The sequence below is a fragment of the Anser brachyrhynchus genome (assembly GCF_964034855.1).
Source record: "Anser brachyrhynchus genome assembly, chromosome: 12".
In the NCBI taxonomy this organism is placed as follows: Eukaryota; Metazoa; Chordata; class Aves; order Anseriformes; family Anatidae; genus Anser; species Anser brachyrhynchus.
In genome coordinates, this window is record NC_137707.1 from 21,384,845 (window position 1) to 21,409,046 (window position 24,202).

At 36.5% G+C, this 24,202-nt stretch overlaps 1 protein-coding gene across 1 annotated transcript in view; it reads right to left on the reverse strand.

Annotated features, from left to right (window-relative positions):
• Positions 1-24,202, reverse strand: part of LOC308176504 (uncharacterized protein) — a 424,460-nt gene that overhangs the window by 73,850 nt on the left and 326,408 nt on the right. The window contains exons 32-33 of the mRNA XM_080552300.1: positions 22,396-22,513; positions 4,291-4,450 (exon numbers count right to left, since the gene is read on the reverse strand). The gene's annotated coding sequence lies outside the window, so the exon portion shown is untranslated. The remainder of the gene's footprint in view (positions 1-4,290; positions 4,451-22,395; positions 22,514-24,202) is intronic.

The following is a 24,202-nucleotide window of genomic DNA, read 5'->3' on the forward strand; positions in this document are numbered from 1 at the left end:
ACTCAACATGTTTATGCATAAGTCTGCAGCGATCCCAAAGCACAGCAATACATTAGTTAGAACTTTAGGATTTGGCCTCTTATAACTAGCACAGACAGTAACAAAGAATCTTGGAAAGGGTTTTAAAAGAATCTGCTTTGAGCTAGCAGTAGACTATGGGTACATTTAAGTATGGAAGCAAATTAATGACAGAAATGTCTGCATTTCAAAGGTGTTTGAAGCAGTCTATTTGCATAAATAGTGCAGAACACCTTTATGTGTATGAAGGGCACTATAAATCAATACAGTATAAGTTAACTTGGACAGTGATAAGTATTGCATGTGCTTAATTCACTTCGTTATCCTTCCAAAAAAGATGATACGCTCAATGTAGACGTATTTCAATTGAACTGATAGTAGACCAGGACTAAGCAAGACTAGGGACTAAATTACTTTTATCTTCAGGTATAAGGATGAAGTTGCAAGTGAAATCAATGTCAGGAAGGTCTTACTGTTTCTTATGATAGTATACCTATTGTCACTTATAATGAAACATACTAAAATTAATACTAATTATTAAGAAATAAGCATCTATCCTGTTATGGCATAAAGTTTTGGCAAGTTAAAAACTAATTACATGAATTTAGATTTCTAAATTCATGAGAGAGACAAAAAAAGCACAAAATCTGCTTCATATAGTTCTTCAGAGACCAAAAATATAGTAAAAACTAGACTTGCCTATGAAAGGTGGGAAAGAACTGTAGCCAGTAGGTTTAAAATTACTGTGAGTCAATTCCCCCAGTAAAGACAGTTTTTTGGATATTGTTTCACTGCAACTTAATTACTACATCAAATTTGTATGTATTTATTTATATTTGGTAACGTTATGTTTAGGACACACATCATACCCATATTTTAAGTTAATTTTTCCCACCATCAGTTGGTTCTCCAATTGATCCCCACCCAGTCATTGGGAATTTGTTACTTTATGTCTACGGCAGTGATTGAAGCATAGTGCAAATATCAGAGATTTTAGTTTGCTGGTAGTCAAATTATAATTAGCACACAATTCCTCGACATTACTCTGCAGCCTGCAATATAAACAAAGCTCTCCAAAGAAAGTATGATCAGATCCAGCTGATAGCAAAGTGGAGTAGAAAGAAAAAGCCATGACAGCAATGCCAGACACACCAATGTAGAAACATCCAAACTCCAAGTACACAACTGGTTTGCCGTAAAGTGACATAAGTAGCTTTCAGCACAGATTATACAAAAACAGATGCAATCGTTTAATTCTAAGGACAGAACCAAATATACCTGACCAAGTGCTTTACTTAAAGTTAAGCAAATAATTAAACTAAAGGTCTCTGGTGGCTGAGCTAAGGCCTTCTCTGGCTAAGGCCAGAGGAAGCAGCTGTTCTAGGTTGCACCCTTATTAAGGACCCATCCAGCTCCTACCAAAATCAGACAAGATTCTGCTTGGCAGAATTAGCAGTACTTCAGTAAATATATATATTTTTCCCCAGTGTAAATTCAGTGATTTAAGGAATTCATAGCATACTTGCTGCTTAATTTCCTGGGGAGTTATGTTTCTGCCATTGCTCCAGATCCCTGACTATTTTCTATGCATTCCTGAAGCAAGTGGGAGCTCTATTTTGAATCTCAATGGAGCTATAATGAAAAAATAAGAGAAGGCTGCCCATTTTAAAATGGAAATGAATTTTTCAAAATTTTTACTATTATTGTATTTTAGAAAGTACAAGTGAGTTCTGAAAAAGTTTATCAGCAACCCATAAGGATGCCACTCCATGACCATCTGAAAAATGAAACAAAAAATGAAAAATATTGTGTGGATGAAATCGTTCCTTCCTTTTGGAGCAAATCCATGCTTCCTTTTTAGTGACTAATTCCTGATTTTTATATCACACGTCACTTCTGAGTAAATGCCAAAAAAGAGGCAAAAGCTCTTTAGTCAGTTGAAAGTGCAGTTTTAAATCGTGGTTCGACAGGAAACCTGGTTTTAATTTTTTCTTTTATATGTTACATTAAGAAAATAAAATATTTCTCACAAAATCAGCTACTTTAATGGAATGCTCAATCCCACATCCAGGTAATTTGTCTGTTTTAGGGACAGTTGGGGGATGTACTTTATGTTATATGGCTGAGTTGAGCTCCCTTCAAAAACATATGGTAGCCATAGCATGAATCACCTGCTACCTCGGTATTTCCTCCCTCGCACTGGCCTCCACCATGCTAGATACTGATTGCTCTCATTTCCAATTAGCTTCAAAGTGAAGGCACTCAATATCTTACAGATTTAGCTCAGCTTCCTAAGTATGCAGGCAAGAGGTTCCTGTTCATACAGCCTCACTTGGTCCTGTTATAAGGACTGTTTACACAAGGTAGGAGACAGAGCCACACCCTTAAAGAGCAATTATGCCTCCCCCAGGTTGCAAGAACCCTCCTTAGGGGTACAAGAGCTAGCAAACTTGTTGATGGCCCTTTACAGGTTGTGTCTAAAGCGCTCTGATGAATAGGTGTTGACATTGCTAAGCAAAGCTATTACCAGCAGATTACATCCAGGAACCTGGATGACTGCAGGAGGAAGGCAACGTAGACCCTTGGACTTGCTGTACAACCCAATTACTACACAAAAGACTAAAACACAGGGTCATGGATAAAAGTGAATAAATGTTACTAAATTCTTATCTTAAACACACTTAAGCTTAAAGCAATTTAACTGAGGATTTAAGAGCATGTATGCTTTGAGAAGCTGTGGCTACCTGCTTCATTCTCTTGCTCTTATTTTTGCTTTTATCCTTTTAGTCTTGAAGAAGCCTAATTAGAAGCTTGAACAGGGCTCTCTCTCCCTGCCCTTAAATCAGTAATTGGCTTCAGTGCAGAGACTGTCAGGAAATTAACACATCACAACATGACAGCTGTTAATTTTTTCTCCTTATTTGTCATATGAATCACTGCTGATTTGCCAGAGTGCATAACAAATTAGTGGTCTGTAATCAGCGGCCTCCCTCCTGTGTACAGCACCTACTTGTTTTTCCCCTTTTCTCCAGAAGTCCATTACTTCACTGCTTCAGCAGGAATGACTGTTGCTAGGTGTGTCACTGTCAATAAATCAGAATAAGCAAATGCTAAAAGCGCAAGAAGCTCTTTAAACTTTGATGAAGGCTTTTAGTTACATTTTTAAACTTACAGTTGGAACTGGATTTTTTTTTTTAATTTGTCACTCCCTGGCATAACATACTGTCAAGTCTACTTGTATAGTCTTAAGGCCTGCATTCTTCACAATGTAGAGTTGAAAATATGATTTGCAAAGATTACAAGAAGATACTTTTTGTGAAGACAACTCTTAAAACTGCAAAAGCAATAAATAACAATTAGACACAATGCACAATGTCATTTTCTTGTTGCCTTGAGTAATATTTACTGTATTTATGTGTAATAAACCCTATTTAATATGACTTTGTGTGCTTCTCACACCAATAGAATGATATATATTAAAAAACAAACAAACAAAAAGCTTAAGTCCAAAATTTAAAAAAAAAGGCAAAATTTGAAAAAAAGTAAGTTAAATTCTAACCATCTGGAATGAGGTAAAATGCTATCCGAGCATTTCTGCCCCCTCTTTTTTCTAGTTTGTGTGTTTTAGAAATGACGACATATATGACAAAGGCTACGAGAACAGGCTACAACACTGCAACAGACAGAACACTATATCTCTGAGCTATGCTGAGAACTGCTGTTCAAATGCCAGTTTAAGAGATCTACTATTGGTTGGTGCTCTCATCAAATTGCAAACACTTTGGAAATATGAAGTGGAAAAATAGAACCCTAAATTATCTGAAACACGTAACTAAATTGACTAGAACCATTATGTATTTAGTATCTTGCATCCTAGTTAAAGTAAAACCAGGAATATGACATATTTCTTTAACAAAAGAAAGTAGTATAGACTCTATGCTAAATTTCCTAATTTGTATTAAAATATGCTTGAAACATGCTTCCTAATTTGTACTGAAATACGCTTAAAGTTCAAGTTTTCTGTAACTTTTTTTTAAGTGTTCATCAAATAGCTTATTTCCTTATGATCTAACCTGAACAAGCAAGATATTTAAAAGCAAGGCCAATGGAAAATGTGGGATCCTATAACCTAAAGTAAAATGCTGCACAATACATACAGACTGTTTTAATATTCAAACACCTCACCTCCCCCTCCAGGAAGACATGAAAAGAAAAAAAGTATTAACTATTTTGGCATTTATTATATTTAAGTATAGATGCTTCAAATGGTACCTGAATGCTGTCTGTTTCTGAAGAACCGCTCCTTCATGCAACCACGCGACTCTGATGTAAGCAAGGTCATCGTCACATCAGGAGGCAGGGCAGGGGATCCCAGCTCTCCGAGGTCAGGCTTGTAAGGTGCTGGCGCTGATCCAGTAAAGCACTTACACACCTGTTTTGCATTTAAGGTAAGCATGTATTTAAGTGTCTCAGAGACAAAGTGCTCAGCCTTCCAGTGCTGTATGCATATGCTTATGAATAAGATTTATTTCATGATTCACAGACATCACACAATGAACTAGCACTGTACAGTACAGGCACCATTACAGTTCTCAGTAAGACTGCTTCACAATTATAATTTCAACATTTCAAAGTCTCTTCAGAAGGATTTTCCCTGCAGTTAATTGGTGTAAATACATTACATGTTCATACAAATACAAAACCGGTATTTTCATGACAATATCTAATTATTTTAAAAATCTAATGGTTTGGATTATTTTTTCAGTATTACATGTATTTTCTTCTACAACTTACATTAAAAAAACAATAAAGGTTAAACTACTTTTAGGATTTTAAAATAAAGCCTTTTTATTATTTCTGTTCTTAAATAAATGTTTTTTCTTCATTAAAAAAATGTAACATATTACAGAAATTTTGTTTCACTATTCAGTCTTAATACTTATCTTTCTTGAATAAAATGTAAAGTTTACATTTTTTCAGTGTGCCTTGGTTTAAAAACTCAACCTTATTATTATTATTTTTAAATTTACATTATGGAATTACTTTCCTTAGAATGACCTGGAATTAGTGATTATAAAGTGTGTGTAGTATAGGGCAACTCTCCTAGCCTTTTTGAAATGCCACTACAAAGTGAATCTCAATACTGACTGAAAGGAGTTCCTTGACCTGCTGTGGTACCGTCACACAGAGTATTAGGCATCTAGAAGTCTTTTATAGGTCTTCTGTAGCAGACAGCCTTTGTGCAGAAAGGTCACGAGTGAGCACTGTTTACTGAATCTATAAATTACTATTTTTTTTAACCTCACCAGATTCTGCATGTCAAAAGCAGCACTAAAAAATACTGTTTACTAATATGTCTCAAATTCAGACTTAAAACATAATTTTCAGCAACAAATTGAGACAGAAAAGAAAGAAAAATCAATGAGAAAGAAAATATAAAATCAAAGTCACGTAGAAACACTGTACAACTGAATTACCTACAGGTTTTCAAACTCCCCATCATTAGAAAAACTGTTGTACAACAGCCAACAAATGTGAGGTCACTGTGCAGTTTTACAACATGTGCATCAAAATTTCTGGGTGTACCATCTTCAAAATAAGCCATCACTAATAAGAATTCAGAGCAGAGAAAATACCAGGTCAGAAAAGGAAAGAGTTGGCCACAGGTTACAGACAATGTGGCAGTTATGGCTTGCTACAGTTTTCTGGTGTTGGGCTCTTTACCTTTTAGGGCAAGATCCCAAGATTTTCATCGAGACACTTGTGTTGCTGATACTTGCTTAAGTGCCTAAGAGTTGAAGTGACAATGTTTGTGGTTCATACAGGCTGGCCACTGTGGTGGTGTTTAATAAATAATAAGCACGAGAAATTAAAGCAAGTATAGTAGACTTTGTATTCATTATTAAACTGTCTTCCTGCTCCCAAGAAGATTTCAGGAGCCCATTATTAGTGGTTTCAAAATTAAAAACAATGGATTTGGCAGTGACTATAAATATACAGTGAGCCATCATGTATATTTAAATAATGGAATGAGATGCTTTTGAGGGCAATTGATAACAGCAAGAAACTTTACTGGGAAGCCTTCAGCTGCCACTGTTTCCAGTATCATGCATCTACAGAGGCATCTCTTCACAAGTTCAGAAAATTTGCAAAAGTTAAAAAAAAAAAAATCCAATAAAACATGCACATGTAGAAGACTTAGAAGCAGGAAGCTTTTCTTAAGGGATGTAGACAGAGAACAGACAGGATTTATTTCCTGTTAATACACCAAAATTCTAAGGGTCACACCAAAACACTAAAAAGAATCATTATGCTGATTTACTAAGCCACGCAAACATTCTAGCTCCCTAGACACCGACCTTGAGGCCTTAAGGAAGCTTTAAGGAATACATGTAATGAGCCTTACTTTCTCTAGTCATCATATCCTCTTCTTCTGCACTCATACTTTCTAAAAATTCCACAACAAATATTTTCACTGATCTCCATGAAATAATATTTAGATTGTGATTTACAGTTTTTTTTTTTTTTTTAAAAGGTGAGTGGGAAGGACTTGGGCAATGATTTCAGGAGTCTTATTAGGCAGAAAAAGGAAGAGTCTTTCCAAACCGAAGAACTAGGTTTATTCAAATGCCATCTTATCAGGACTTGCCATGCTAATGCCTGAAATCCTAACAGTGTTTCGCCTCCTTGAAAAAGTGAGGGTGATCAGCAAGAGAGATAAAAAGAAGGACTTATTTCCCTGGTTAACATCCCTCTGTAACAATATTCACTTTTTTTTTTTTTTAACTGAAGTTCTTCAATGGCCATGAGAAATACACCCTAAAAGATAACTTCCCATTGCCTAACTCAGTGACTTAACATCAGTCTAAACTTTTCTTGTGACTACTGACAATTGGTACCAAAAGAAGAGAAATTAGAAGCTGTGTTGTATATCAAATAATCATAGCATTTCAAAACACCTTTTCTGTTTAACAAACATATCTGCATTCTCTTATGGTATGCTAGAATATCTTTAATTACAATGCTGTTAATTTGTTAAAGTCATATAGTCCATCTGGGATCCTCCAACTGTGGAAGAGTATTTGTAAAACTGGAGAACAGTATTAACACCTGTCAGAATGTAAAAGTCTGGCTCAGCCTTCAATTAAAGCACTGCCAAACATTTCTTTTTTTCTGTCACAGGTCTTTTTAAGGTATAACGTAGAATTTCTGCTCTGAGGGAGAACTAAACTAGAAAATAAGGACAAAGCCCACTGAAGTAAGTAAAACAGTAGTGGGAAGACTGTAAAGAAAAAAAAAGATGGTGTAAAACAAATCAGTAGTAGGTGAAAGCAGTTACCATGATAGTAGTGTGTTGACATCAGTTTCTCACGTTTCACAGCACTAAAACCAATCACCTGAAAAGGGCCAAATTGTCAAGTAATGGGGCAGTGTAGTCTGTCATTCTAGAGCAGAGGAGGGCAGGCTTAAATTCTACTGATGTCATGCCTGATCAATCACCAAACTGAACTGCAGCAATTAGAGGGGACAGTACGCAATCTGGGTGATGGTACAAAGGATGGGCTGGAAGATAACTGGCCATCTGGAAAGATATACAGCCCCTGGCAGGGACTGCTAGCATGGGCATGAAGCAGGTGAATGAAAGAACACCACAGCTATGTACTCTAGGTCCTCAGAACTAGCACTGTGTGAGTGAGAATTTAGAGTCTAATTAGCGAGAAATAAGAGTCTAGGGAAAAGTAAACTACACCGGAGAAAGGAAATGAGTATTAGCAAAAAGAGATAGTTTGTATTCCAGTGCATGCTGGAGTTTAAAGTAATCTTGAAAGATGTTTGTTTTAGGACAGAAAAGAGCTTTGATATTCCTAAAAATTCCTCTCTATTAGGTGTCCCTGGAAGGGATTTATATTAGAAGAAACCTGGAAGAGCCTATGCAGTTTCAAAATTGATTATTAGATTATTTTCTAGAAGAACGGGAGTTGGATTTGTTTACCTCTATATCAGAAATTTCATGGAAATCTATTAGCATGTGTTTCATAAGACATGAAGATGAAAGTACCAGAATTCGTTCTATTCAAGAAGGTGGTTCTGAAACCGAGCAACAGGGTGGGGGAGGTACTGTGCAAGTTATTAAGAAGCTTTATGAATCAAAACAGTCCAATCTACTTTGGGGAAAATGGTGATTGCTGCATTATTCAGTGACAATTGCTGAGTTTTTTTCTGCATTACAGAATCTCCAAATTTCATGTTGTAAATAGAAGGAAAACAGAAAATAGTGCTAGTCCTAAAATCTGGAAGCCAAAGCTAAGGAATTTACTCTAAATCACAGAATGTTTAGCTATTAGATGACCTATAAACATTTTGTTTCATGAGTGAATGTTTAATCTAGCACAATACTGTTCCAAAGGAAACTGTTAATAGTAGCATTTTGCAGGAGTTATGTGCATGTCCCCACTGGACCTCTAAATGAAGTCTGCATAAGGACTGTAAGGGTAGCAACCCTGCAGCTACAGCTATAATTATCAGGATTTAATGGTGTTATGAATGACTTGCTATGAGTCAAGGAATAATAATACGTCTTATTAAAAATTTATTCCAAGTTATTTTTATAAAACTTTACTCATTTACATGTCACCAATGATTTTTCTTTTAAATGAAACAACAGAACAATCAGGAACACTTAGTCTTAAAGAGAAATCTGAGTATGGGGTCATTTTTGACGACTTGGTAAAACAAACTGGTAATAAAGCAATTAAGAATGTAAGCCTAAAAGTGAATGTGTTGTGTAAAAACACAACAAAACAAAAACACTAAAGAATTAGCTTCTGAAAAAAAAAAGACCTTTAGTGCCATATAAATAATGCTAAATTCCAGTTTGGAGTTGTATCCATATTTAGATGCTGTCTGATTCACTAAGATACATGATCATAAATCTTTTCAGCAGCTAGTGGCAAAACATGATCCAAGTGGAACTACAGCCAGATGGCACTTGTGATTAGTGAAGCATGGCTATCAGATCAACCACAAACCTGAATAAGCTAACGTGGTTCAAGATGCATTAACTAATAACTCCCAGGAAGAAAACATTTCAAATTGAAAGAAACACAGGGAATGTTTTTTCTTGACAAGCTTAATAGGAATAGCTAGTCATCACCCCATTAGAATATACTAATAAGAATAACATAAAGGAACCTAATCAATTCTGGGTCATGGAAAAAGGAAGTGGGGAATAAAAATTCTCTTTTAAAATTTTCTTCAGATACCATTACTGGTTTAGATTCAACACAGCCAATCTAGTCTGATATTTCTGTACTCTTTTCACTCTAAATTCCACTCGCTAGCAAAATATTTAAAACATTACCTAAAATCTAACAATCCTAAGTAACTAAGGGACTTTCTCTTCTAGAAAGTCTACACGTTGTGTTATTTTACAATACAGGTAAGGGAGAGAGTGCGATTTTAAAGTCAGGACAGGATAACAAATATCAGGACTCCTAGATTCTGCACATATCTACCACTGATTAAATACCCATTTCTAAGAAAGGAAGGAAAATGAAATATATTGATTATTCAAAAACATTCACAAATGTCTTTGGCTTGTCTTCTACTTATGATCAGCTTCCCAAGAACCTGCTAGTGAAACTCCGAGCAATGCAATGTGGTTAGTTAGGAGGTCTGGTGCATTTTTGCTCTCTAATTGGACACCTTTGGCTACCAGTTCAATGCAACTCACAAGTGATTTTGCCTAGCCTAATATTTTGAAGTTCACAGTGGAGAAGCAGGTTTAAGAATCAGCATTGCCATAATAGGAAACAGTGAGGAAGGAGTAAAAGTGAGAAGCAATGAATGGACATACAAACGTATGCTAGTAAAAGTACCAACACCTATTTTTATGTGATGAACATTTGAGTGTTTATGATTAAAACATGGTTTTAAAAAGTGTTATCAGAAAGCATATCTGAAAAAGGACACAAATACACTCAAATAAAAAAATAGTCTCTGTAAAAATGAATAATTGGAGATTTTTTTTTCCCATCTCATCACTCAGTTCTGATCCTTAGCTAACCCTCAAAGAAATGTTGTTGTAAAAGTTGATTAAGTGCACACATGATTATTTGAGAGCTGTTAGGTAAGTGCAAAGTACTGTTACTATAGGTTAATATTTTGCTCTTAGGGTATAGCCATGTTTGACACAAAGGCACACTACATTCTGAGGCAGTTTCAAAGCCCAGGGCTCTATCCCACTTTCACTGAAGTAAACGGAAATCTTTCTATGGGTTTTAACACCCCACAGATACAGATGTATGGAATAAAGCTATCTCACAGCTGCATTAGCATGTAACTCTGGCTCAAGATAGCTAATCTGTCTTGCAAGCCAAGTCTCAGGCAAGCATTAACTTTATTATTATGAGGTTGACTTCATTAGGTCAGCAGTTATCTAGCCTGGGAATCTTCAGAGAAATGCCTCTTCTCTGTATAGTATTAACCACAAAAAACACAGGGAATTCATAAAAACAACTGAGTTCAAAAGCAGCAAGTACCCGCTGGTTCTCAAGGATATCATGCAAGTTCACAGGGACTCAGTATTATTCCACAGGGCACCATAAGCCTGTGTTTTGCTCTCTGTCCTAGAGATAGGATATTTGAGCTACTTCTTCCAGATGACACTTTCTCGCTGCTATCAGTAGCATTACAATCACGTCATATCATCATGTTACAATCAGACTCTTGTTCATAGGACCTCAACAGCTTGCTAAGAGCTTTCTCATCTCTGCACAAGCACCTTGATTCCATTTTGAGCCACTGCACATTTATCTGACATGAGATACAATACATAAAAACAACTAAGAAGTCTGAAAAAAGCCTACCAGCTGTCAGAGCTGCAGTTAGCATAAACAACTATGTTATTTCCACATTATACAGAACAGGAAGAGTTGTCCAAAGCTTTCTCTCTGAAGTCTCTCTAGAAGTCGCTCCTTATAATCCAAACTGGCCCACATTTGGGGCCTCTCCAGGGATGCAGGAATACATCTGTTTGATTTAGAGGACTGAGATGTGAAGGGATGAAAAGCAATAGTTAGTTTCTCTGGAACTGCCTAAAGTTTAATCTAGCTGAATTGACCACGTAATTAACTATGCTGCACTTTTAGAGACTTGTGCAGACACTTTCATTATTTTATATCGGAGCAAAGAATGTTTAGAGCTGGATTTGAAATAAGAATTCTAAACTCAGAATTGTTTGGACTTACTTCAGGATTATTTCACTTATCAGAAAACATACCTCACAGAATCACAGAATCACAGAATCGTCTAGGTTGGAAGAGACCTCCAAGATCATCTAGTCCAACCTCTGACCTAACACTAACAAGTCCTACACTAAACCATATCACTAAGGGCTACATCTAAACGTCTTTTAAAGACCTCCAGGGATGGCGACTCAACCACCTCCCTGGGCAGCCCATTCCAATGCCTAACAACCCTTTCAGTAAAGAAGTTCTTCCTAACATCCAACCTAAACCTCCCCTGGCACAACTTTAGCCCATTCCCCCTCGTCCTGTCACCAGGCATGTGGGAGAATAGACCAACCCCCGCCTCCCTACAGCCTCCTTTAAGGTACCTATAGAGAGCGATGAGGTCTCCCCTGAGCCTCCTCTTCTCCAGGCTAAACAACCCCAGCTCCCTCAGCCGCTCCTCGTAAGACTTGTTCTCCAGACCCCTCACCAGCTTCGTTGCCCTTCTCTGGACTCTCTCGAGCACCTCCATGTCCTTCTTGTAGCGAGGGGCCCAAAACTGAACACAGTACTCGAGGTGCGGCCTCACCAGAGCCGAGTACAGGGGGACAATCACCTCCTTAGACCTGCTGGCCACACTGCTTCTTATGCAAGCCAGGATGCTGTTGGCCTTCTTGGACCCCTGAGCACACTGCTGGCTCATATTCAGCTGCCTACCAACCAGTACTCCCAGGTCCTTCTCGGCCAGGCAGCTTTCCAACCACTCATCTCCCAGCCTGTAGCGCTGCTTGGGGTTGTTACGCCCCAGGTGCAGGACCTGGCACTTGGCCTTGTTGAACTTCATGCAGTTGACCTCAGCCCATCGGTCCAGCCTATCCAGATCCTCCTGCAGAGCCTTCCTTCCCTCGACCAGATCGACACACACACCTAACTTGGTGTCGTCTGCAAACTTACTGAGGGTGCACTCGATCCCCTCATCCAGGTCATCGATAAAGATATTAAAGAGGACCGGCCCCAGCACTGAGCCCTGGGGGACTCCACTAGTAACCGGTCTCCAACTGGATTTGGCTCCATTCACCACATACCTGTAGATTATGACTACTGTAACAAGAGCTATGCACAAATTTCGACTGTAAAGTGGTATGTGTGAACAGTGAAAGAGTGGGTCCTGTTCACTGTGGCAAGAATATTTTACCTAGCGCATGCACAGAAAAAAAAAGTCCATCTACTAAGTAAGATACCATTGCTTTAAAGAAGATCTGAATCTTTTATCTGGCCTTTTTCTCAAGTAAAAGAATGGATGTTTTCCTACTTATATTTACTCTTCTTTTCTACCTCTTTTCCAGCAGAGGAGAGAAAGAGTTGGAAGAACACAGTACTGCATCACGCTCCTTTATTTTTTGTAGAACAGAGGTAACTCTTGCAAATACTACTACTACTTGATTTTATCTGAGGCCAGACACAGCTAAAGGAAGTTCTGATCTATATAAACTATAGAAAGAGAAGAAAGAAAATAGGATATTTGTAACATATTAGTAAGATACATTTAATTATACTTGAAGTAAATATTAAATTAAAATTATATTTGTTACATCTATCAAAAAAGAAAGACTACACAGATAGTTTATGGGCACAAAGTCCTCCAGGGAGTGTCACAAATTCACTTGATGTCCTTGAGTAATGAAGTTTCCATTTGAATCTCAGATTTAGCTTAAAGATGTGTAAAATCATATGCAGACAAGAAGGCAGGAAGGGAGAGTTCCCTACTGCCTATGCATCTGAGCACATTTCCATTCATTGTTTATTCTAGTAAATGTATTGAAACACATTGTGTTGAAAAAATAGCTAGTATTGGTGTTTCAAACACTCATATTCAAAAACTAGTAATTGTAAATCTTTAAAGTTTAAGTCAAAGCTTTCTTACTTTCTTCATCTGCAAGCATTGACACTTTAGCCACAAATACCTGACTTCTTTGAATATGAGTATCCCATCCCCAAGGCTTTTGATGAGAGGTCCATGTTCATGACATTTGGATTGTATTCCAACTTTTTTGTGTTTTTACACTGTTAGTAGTCACAACCATGTTACCAGGGCTAGCAGTTTACTTAACTTCTTAATTATTTCTGTGATCTTTTCTTCAAAATCTTTTTGTGATTTTTCATAAAATTTTCCGTGCTTTCCTTTCCTTAAATTTCATTACATTTCGTTTTAGATTCAGAGTTCCTTTACAATGTTTTTCCTTTCAGCTGTGGATGCAGTTTGCATTTCTCTCGTGTCAACTTTAGCTGCTCACTTCTCCATTTTGTATCAAATTGCTGTAATGCAATCCCATTTCTGTCACATGATGCCCCACGTATTTTTTCACTAGATGAGAGCATATTGTTTCTGATTGATTCGATGTAGTTACTTGAAGTCACACTTGAAACTAGCTTCTTATCATGACTGAAGGTTTCTCTGTTAGAAGCTCTGTCTGAAGCAATGCCCAGAAGACTGAATTTTTGGTGAAATAATATAGCAGTGATTTCTTGAGAAGGTTCCCCTAGCTTTACAAAGAGTCAGGCACACTTTTTTCTTTATCATCCTAGACATGTGCTAGCTGATAGCTTTACTGTTTTGGCAGCAATTATCCAATTCATCTCATCCTCATGAAACCTTCCCTCCCTGCCTCCAATTCTGATGTAAATAAAGAACATCACATTATACGTGTTGATTCAGTCAGAAAGAAAAATCCATCCTTAATGCTGAGCTGCAAATTCAAGATCTCCCACTGTGCCTGAAATCAGGCCATTCATGGCATCAACAGCACGCTGGGGAGCCACAGAGATGGTAGGGTGAATTCTTTCACAGAGCTTGCAGAGTAGAGAATCCCTCACACAAGTTTTCTATCTCGGCTCCTAACACATTATTTTTGCTGAGGACAGACAGAACTTCTGAACTAGATTCTTGACACAGCACAAGGTGTGGAGGCCAAGTGATGATGAGACTATGACAAGAGGAGGCTCTTACTACACTTTTTCCAGGTCCTCCTGCTCTTCTTGAGCCTAGACATAAGCAGGTACTGACTGCAAACTATACGTATTCTCAACTAGTCCTTGGCTGTTTCAGTTCTGGAAAGTGCTCATATGTCAGACACTGCCTCTCAGGAACAAGACAGCACTACGAAGCCCGTATCCAAGCAAGATGAAGACGGAAAAATTCTCCTGAGCTCCAAGTGCACCAATGGTAAAACTAAAGAGTTTTTTTTTTTTTTTTTTTTTTTTTTCTTTCTCCTACCATGGGGAACCCAGCAGTTTTCTGGGTTTAGAAACACTTCACATTTGTTGATGGGCAGGTGCCATGGACCTCTTGCCAGTTTGACCGAGCCATCTATTTGCAGATAGATAGCCATAGCCATACCTTTCCATCTGTTTGTCTCTATACACTTATGAATCATACATATTCTGTGCGCAACTGCTTCATGAAGAACTGTACTATACTGTAAGGTTTTGCTTTGAGGTTGCTACCATTTTGGCATTCTCATGTCAAAAAAATACAAAAGAAACTTAGCCTTGTCTTAATTGGAGACAAACCGAATTGGAAAATAATGTAGGTGACATTTTTTTTTTCCAATTTTCTTTGCATAAAAGCTGTACCTGCTCTATGACTTCATTTACTGTGGTATTAACTTGTGTACAAAATGGAGATAATATAACTACATTTCTTTCCTTCTTAAGTGATCTACAGTATATAGACTGATAGGGTACATAGGAATTATGCATTTTTAATAATAAGGCAACAGACCTGTAAATATTTCAAACTTCTTAAGAATTAATGTATCAGTGATAACAAATTGTTAGGACTTAACACTTAGAGCGATTATACATGCGCTTAATGTATTTTTTGAAGTTCAATACAAAGCGTCACAAGGTATTAGATATTTCCTGTTTGCAATCAAAGAAAATTCTCAGAAACATTAGAAAACTTAAGGAGAAAAAAATCCCAATCTGAAGAAAAAGTTCCCATTACGTTATTTTCTTGCAATGAAGATTATGGGTCAACTGAGAGTTAATTTTATTTATATGAAGGTACATATTCTCAGCTCTACAGAAAGAATAAATTAAAGAGTTTATTCATGAAAATGTTAGTGAGATTATATCTGAACAATAAAGATATTTTTTAAAGAATAAAATATTAAACAGATGCCAGTGTTTCCTTAGCTACATAAATGGCCTGATACGGAAGACAATCAGGTAATAGCTTTGAGCTGTAAATGTTTGCAACAAAATGTGAAGTCATATAAATCTCACTTGGATTGCATTTCATTACAAACTCAAAATGCAGAACAAGCCTGTTGAAAGCCTGTTAAAGTTCACAAATCTTTTCAGAAACTCGGGGTTGAGTGGGCTGATTTATACGCCTCTTTTCAAATCATGGAAAATTCTATTTTTTGAGAGGTTTACAGTTTAAACAAAAACCTTCGTTAATGTCACAATTTTTCAGCAATTGTTTTAAAAAATGATTTACATCCAAAACTCATGTCAAAGTGTTGTAAGTTCTTTTTAAGGAAATCTAATTAAAAACAAACAAACAAAAAACCCACAACATATTTCTGGAGTAACTACATACTAGTTGGGCTGGAAATTATTAGTTATATCTAATACATATGGAAAGCAAGAACTGTAGCACTGCATGGTCCAAAATCAGATACCTATAATCTTAATTTGCAGAGGTATTAAAAAGAAAGCACATAATGATTCCTTTGCCTCTGATTTTAGGGAGACACTTACCCACTGGGGAAAGATATGGTCAGCGGGTGCATGTTCATAACTGGATGTAATGAACAACAAACCCAGTTCCCCCCACAGAGCTTCCAAGTGACCCCACGACCCAGGAAATTTGCTCAGGACTGGCCTTCTCACACCACGCTTCTGTAGGCTAAGACAGCCACTAGGTAAAAGTCAATGGGATCAGATAAGTAGATGAGAAAACAAAGGATTGTTCTGACCATTCCGTGCGGACTGTTCATTCATACAATGCCAAACAGAGTTTCATGGAACATTTGACTTCCATCAGCTAGAGTACTCCAAGGTTTTACATACTCACATACTTGCTTAAGGATCATGGCATAATTTATTTGTTTCTCTGAGTGGGCCCTAAAATAGCTTGTCCCAGAATGTTTTTTGCCTGTTTCAAAGTAATTGGGTATCTTTCTTTTAGAAAGCTGCACTAATAACCCCCTCAGGACTTCCTCATCCCTCTCTAATTTGTGAATGAAGGAGTAATATGGATCTCTGTGGATAGCGATTTCTGTAAAGGAAAAAGGTCTACTTAGGAAGCTATGTCTCCTTATCAAGTAACATGTAGAGGAAATGATTTTAGAGGACTATTTAATTCTGCACTTAGGTGTTTCTCATTATCAGGCTTTCTAGCACATGGATTAGTAGCAATTTTACTGTTCCAGAGCTTTTGTCATTAACAACATCCCACCTACAGCAACCTCTGTTAGTCAATAATAACAGCTTGTTTAAAAATAGCAGCATCAACCTGTTTGCACTGTTATTATCTGTCCATGGCTTGTTTCCCCACAAGACTCTGGGATGGTGCATAGCCTGCCTTTCCTTGGCCTTCTCTAAATCCCTGTCTTTTTGTAAAGTATGTTTTAAGATCAGGAGAGGAGTCAGACGTATCTTTAGCAAATACTAGCAGTGTAATTGCAATGCTGCTACAGTCCTCAACAGTAAAATACAGCAGCCAGGAGGAGCTGTATATTCATTAGTCAATAAAGTATTACCACACATTTTATTGAACTGTAACCCTATTTTTCCTTGATGAAGATGTTGTGTAGCTTTCACCTTCACATAAATCTGAGTGATTAATTTAGCAATCAAAGTTGGAATAAGGAGATTCAGGCCAAATTCCAATCCAGCCTTTCAGCATCATCTCATCTCTTTGCACTTCAGACTCAGGCTCAGATATTCAATTTTATTATAAGAGAGTTTTAAAAACAAATAGTTATATGAATGGTGGATTTTATAGGGCTACATCTTTCTTACATGCCACTAAGTCTTCTTTTTTATCCTGCAAACTGACAACTAGCACATTCAGTTAGATGCTCTTGTTTGTGAATACAGAAGGTGAATAAAAAGACATTGCTATGCAGCATAAAGACAATTTATTATGCCAGTCTACTGTATCTTACTCTGTAAATTAACATAAATAATTGTAATACTGCACTGCACTGCAATAGAATATGCTTAAAGCTAATTGAAGACAAAATGAATATAGTTTTTATATTTCCTCATGAATTACAGTTAACACTCCTGTTTTGTGACAGAAACCTAGAATTAAAGCACAAGAAACAATTAATGCTATAATTATGTGTTCCTAAACTTAAATTCAAGAGCATTGGCAAATTATTGTCAGAATATTTGCATACAAGCTGAACAATTAAGTTGTCAGCTGATTCTATTCCTGCCTCTTTTTTTTTCCAACTTGCTAATTTTTTAATCTATTTTGTTATCAGAGCCAGTCAGAACTTTCAATACTATTTCACTGCTTAATTTAAAATAGCATCAGTAAAGATACACTACCTAAAGGAAGAAGTGAAATATATTGATATTTTTAGTATATTTCCCTTACTATCAGGGTACCTGACAGTTCTAGGAAGTGAATTAATAGCATACATGGTAAAAGAATGGTAGACTTCTGTCAACTGAGAGCTGCAGCAAAACCTTGATTCAGTTACGCTAGAGGTAGTATTTTGATCACAGTGTTTCACTGTATTTTTTCCCTAACATAGAAAACTAATAACTCTTGGTTCATTAGAGATATCATTAAAAGTTTTCTGTTTTTTTAAATACAAGAAAACATTTGACCTAAAAGGGTAAATACATTGATTCTCACAAATAGAGAGTGAATTTTCCAGTGCTAGAAAAAAATAATAGTACAGCTTATTTCACAAGAAGAACCCACTGAAAACAGTATCCCAATTTCCTGCAGACACCAACTGTCAAACTGAGATATGTCACACATGAAAATTCAAACTCATTTCTCATCTAGTTTTACTTCTGCTCTGGCCCTGACATTAGCAGATTTGATGTCTGCAAGGGAAAAAAAAATCATAAATTTAATTTCTGGAAACCACTGACAAACACATCATTTTTTTTTTCCCTTTCCTTTTTTTTTTTTTCCACCTTGAATTAAGCAATTGGATCTTTGAAAAAGCTATATATAGATTTATTTTTTTTTTTTAATTGACCCATTATTTTGCTTGCTTTCACTGCCAGAACCCCCTACTGCAAACAAGGATAAGGATGCTACCTGGACTTCATTTGATGAATAGTTTTAATTAAAATATTCTGTACCATAAGTATTTTAATGTTACAGACAAACCAAAGGTATGCAGTAATAAATTAAATTATACATTTAAATTAACCTATAAATATGCTATAAAATTGACAGGATATTTTTAAGATAGGGAATGAGACATGGATTGCTAATTATGTCAATTAAATATCATGAGTAAAAATAAATGACAATCAATACCCTAGAACCATTTTGTAAAAAGAGAAAAAGGGAGGAAATATAATATCATTTAGATGTCTATAAAAGTGAAAAATTATTAGCAAGTTAGAGTGCTGATTCTTCTATTGTAATAAAATGATAAGCAGTAGAACATTATACTTTTCATCACGGCTGGCCATAAATACTGTACATATACTGTGCTGGCATAATCCATTATGGGATTCTTCTATTTGGGTCTATTATGCTCAGGATAATAACATGTTTAATTTTTACTAATAAAATTTCCAGTTTTTCTGCTCAGAGTCTGATCTAGAAACTACTGAAGTCAATGGAAGCTTTTTCTGCATTTAATGAATTTTAGATCAGCCCTTACTTTAAATATATATGACTACAAGAAATAAATGCAAGTTGCAACAGTGTCATAGTTACATACACGCATTCAGTGCCTCAACCCCATGGACCCTTTCTCTGTATGAAAAAACACAGGGGTTTCATCCTATAAGAAGGATATCTGAACCAGCATTACCTCATATGTCACAGGACACCTACCTGAAATAATTACTTCTTCACATCATAAGAATATTAAGGCCAGCTAAAAGATGCAGTGTTGTTTTTTCTGCCATGCTGTGTTAGGGGATAGCAAACATGCAAATTGGGAAAAAAACTACTGAATTACTGTCTCAAAATTGTTTTTATATTATTAACGTCACACCAAATATATGAATTTACTGTCCAACTTCTTCACTATCAAAAAGGTAAAAGTAAAAAAAAAAGAAAAAAGTGAAGATAGGACTTCATCATGGAGATCTGGGCTAACATTCATTATCAGATTCATATTAAAAGCCTACTCCATGTCATTCAATCACATATTTTCCTTCTAATTAAGGCATATTCACTTTTTTGCTAATTAGGTATCCTTTGTTGCACAATGTTTGCTCTAATCTTTCGGAATCTCTCTCAATATCCAGTCATTGCCTTCATTACTGGCTCCCCTAGAATCCAACCAAAGCATGTTATTTTTTCTGCTAATTATATCCTCATTTACAGATTGTTGCCTTCTCTGATTGGCTCTTTAAACCAGTTGCTATGACTTCATTAGCAATGTCTTCTGACCCTGTTATTTCTAGTGACAGGATTTGCTCCGCTTGTCCTGTAGCACTGTATCCCAGGGTCACTCCTCTCCCGGGTTGGAATAGTGTCAAACACGAAAGGTTTAGGGCAGAGAAAATCACTGCTGAAGTTGCTAATTGCCACATGCAGCAATGCTACAAATTAATGCTTCTAGCAGTTTAGAAAAAAATGTGTGTTTTAAAGGTGTCATTAACAGGTTAGTTTCATTTATAAATGTGCTCGACAAAAAAAAAAATCAAAAAAAGATCACAGTGTGGTTTTGCTTTTGCAATCTCTCCATCAAATAAGTGTTTTTAAATCATGTAGGATTGCTTATCATGCTATATGGCAATAAAATTACTGTATGAAGCATTCTTCATCTAATTTCTAAACAAATTTTCCTACTTTAACTTGAATCTCAGAATCTCAAATTGTGTTGTTATTTGATTTCTAACCTGTCCTATAGAAACAGTGGTCTGCCTTAAAACAACAAGTATTATACTTCCAGGCATTTTTTCAAAAATATTTTAAGTGATTATAGAAGAACAGCATATTAAGGGAAAATTAAAACACATGAAACTGCAGTGAAGTACTAACACTATGTTTACATTAAATTAGAGAATGATATGAGATTACAATTTTCACGGGGTGCAAAATGCATTTTGTGGTAATTGTGTTCCCCACTTCTAGTCTCCTAGAAATCTGAATAATCCATTACGAGAACCAGAGAGTCAAGCATATAGCAGAGTTTAACACAAGTTAGTTAATATGAAAAACGCTGTATCTAGTTGTTTGCAAAATTACTTTTGTTGATTAAAAGGCTCTTCAGAACTTCCGGCTTGTGAAAGGTTTTTAAATTGTCTAATGCTGATTGTGATTGCTATGCAGAAAAAAGGCAATGCGAAGCAAACCATTATATCACTGAATCTTTGTTAAGCAGGCCTTGAAAGTGCTTGACAGCATAATTAATCTTGTGATATGAACAAAGAAACCAACTCAATAGTATTGAAGATGCTTATTAAAAATACTAAATACCTTTTTCCACTTAAAAACCTTTTGAAACACTGTGGAAAGTGCCATTACCTTTTTTTGTTTTGTTTTTGCAGTATTTTAGTCTAAAATTGATACAAGGGGGACACAGTATGAAGAAAAGAATAAAGCGGATGACAATAAAAATTAGTTTGAAAAACAGTGCTCCCTGATTTGGATTGTCAGCTAAGCAACCTCCAAGCTTTACAAAAGACTCCTGCACACACATACACATACACTCTCCACTGCTGCTAGCTCCAAAAGTTATTTAAAATAATGACTGGTGGTCAGTCATATTACATTTTCAAAGTAAACCCTAATATAATAATTTATATTTAAATGGACAACATCAATTTTAATTGTTGTTTCTGCCTTATATGGTGACTATATTGTGTGATGCTATACCAGAGAAGATCATACACCTAAGATTCCCTGATACAGTGGGACATGTTTGTGGCGCAAGCTATTCCCAAATACCCTGAAAGACCCTATAGAAAGATATGGATACTATGCTGTGACCAGCAGCTGGAAGCAACTATAGCCACTGCTCGTAACATTAATGTTTGTAATATGCAGAGAGAATGAGTGAAACAAGCTTTCCAAACAAAAGCTACTGACTTTCAGCAGAATGTACAGTTTTCTTTGAAAATCATAAAAATTGATGATCACGGAAACTAATGTTTAGAAAAATACCTCACTTTTGATGCTCCTCAGTTTATTAAGAACTCGATACTGTAGCAAATTTTAACGTTATCTGTTTAGGGCCAATTTATTTATTTAATTCTGGAAAGGATAATTATTCAACTAGAACTCAATCCTGAAAGACAGTTAAAACTAGGAAAAAACAGGCAATAGACCAGTTATAGCCTAACAAACCCTATGCTTTCTATGGGAGAAAGTCTAAGTAAGCTAAATGACTGGATCCTCTCATGGGATGACTGGAAGTGATTCCTTGTGTAAACTGTGAGGCAGCTAAGGAGTCAATCCAGGAGTATCACAGTTTTACGGGAGATGGAATATGGGGATTTGGTCTTCACAATCTCTTGAACCCATGAAAGATGTTTTATTAAGGTCAACTGTTCTGTATACCTAGATAAAAGACTACAGAGCAGGGAAGAATGAATATAATGAAAACAAAACAAAACAAAAACCACAAACAAAACAGCAGCTCTGAACTTCCATTCAAGTGTATCATTTTAAACAATATATTGGCCATGTCTGCTCTTTACTTCACCCATCTAGTTTTTCTTTCCTGAGTCATAAGCACTGCAAGAGCTTTCTCTGAGGTAAGTTTCACCATGTTATGAAAAGAAACATACTGCACAGCTCTGTATTATGCAGAAGCCTCCACACACATACAATACTCAGCATTAACACTGCTTTAGACTGCATGATCTTTGGAGAGGACACTGTGTTATGTTACTTTGAAAATTACATGTACCACAGTACAGCCCTGCTTTTGATCAAGGGCTCCAGATCTTAGCTTAAACACAACCTACCTACCTTCACAGTCAGCGGCCAGCAAAACATGCATCAAGCCCACGAGCAGGAACATGTTGAATAACAGCCTTCTTTTAAACATTTCAGATATTTGCAGCTGAAGTCCGAGAAAATGCAAAACCTGTTGATTAAAATATAGGTTGAATTTGTGAGTAAACACACCTTATTTCGGTAAAGACCTTGAAGGTTTTTAATGATCTCTAAAGGCATTAAAAGCAGGCTGTGTTCCATTTTAATAACAGTGAATCAGCTCTGGGGTTGACTGTCCTCGCTCAGGCAAGGCTTCCTGTGACATATGGCAATCTTGCCTGAGCACAGACAGTGTAGGAGGCTCTGATGGCAATCGTTACTGCAATTAGCAAACCACACTATCATATCCATGTTTTATGTTATAGTTCTGATTCTAAACACTGGACCTTTTCTTGAATCCTCTATGCACAGAACCCTCATTAATTAAAATCAAACAGCAAGAAATATATAAAAAAATAGATGGCATAATATGACTCATGTTATTTAATTAATGGGTAATTCCTCATACCAATATGCTGAGAAAGCTTGAACTTGACCTTTAGGATTAAAAAATTCACCATGTGAGAAAATTTGCCTTCTTCTAATCACATTTCTCCCCAACAGATTTTAAGTATATAAGTATAGTATAAGTATATACTTAAAATCTGTTGGTAACATGTTTAAGTACATACAATCCCTAAGATTGTAAGCTGCTGTTGCTATCCATATCAAATTAGATAATGGCATGAACAAAAAATACCTAGCGGTACACACATCAATATCAGAATATACAAAACTCACTTTTCACCATAGTTCCTTCAGGTCATGACAACAGCCCACCAGCAACAACTTTCTCCTGTCTCTGTCTTTCTTCAGTCATTCACTTGAAAATTACCACACAGGTATCATTTGTTGAGCCATGTTAAGTGTAGGAGCACATGCAGACAAAGTCTGTATTTCATAATAATTCAACAACATGGATTTTGGCCTTAAGGGTACATTCATTCAAACAAGATAATAGCAGTAAAAGGCCCATGAGCAAAATCTTGCAAGCTTACAAAAAGAGATGTTCATTCAGGGGTGAACACTTTATTTCAAGTTTAACAAATTTCATTTTCAAAGAATTGCCAACTCATACAAATTTGTCACTAATCTTGAAATTGGAGATCCTTTTCTTCCTGCTCACAATGCTAGGAGAAGACAAATGGTTCCTCACTATAAGTTAAAGTGGTTTGCTCTCAGCTACTGAAGCTTTTCCTCGGCTTAGATAGTCACTTCCTCCCTGTTCTTGCTAGAAAGCTGTAAAACATGCTGTATCTATATTGTCCTCACGTACTAAAGGACGATATCCCTCTATAGTCCATATTCTTTATCCACAGACACTTGAAGCATCACAAATGCTGCAAGTACCATTAGGGAGCCTCATCACAGCTTAGGAATCCTTACGTGCTGTCTGAAAGACTGCCTGGGGAACCTGAAATCCAAAACCATCCTCGGCTTTCAAGATAGCAAGGTCTGGTCTACAACGCCACTTCCTGATGATACACCCTTATACCCCAACAAGTCTGAAGATCATTTCAACCATACACACATAGGCAATTTGCCAGGGAGACTTCATGCCCCCAAGAGGAACAAAAGACTTTGCTCAGCTGCCACGATTGGGAACATGAAGACACAAAAGACCTATGGCAGCGCACACTTCCAGAAGCTGAGAACACAGCAACTTCTCCATCAGGTCACTATGAGGTCCCTCCTCCCACCTTGTGGCTGACCTTTCCTGGCTGAGCACACCTGATGTAAT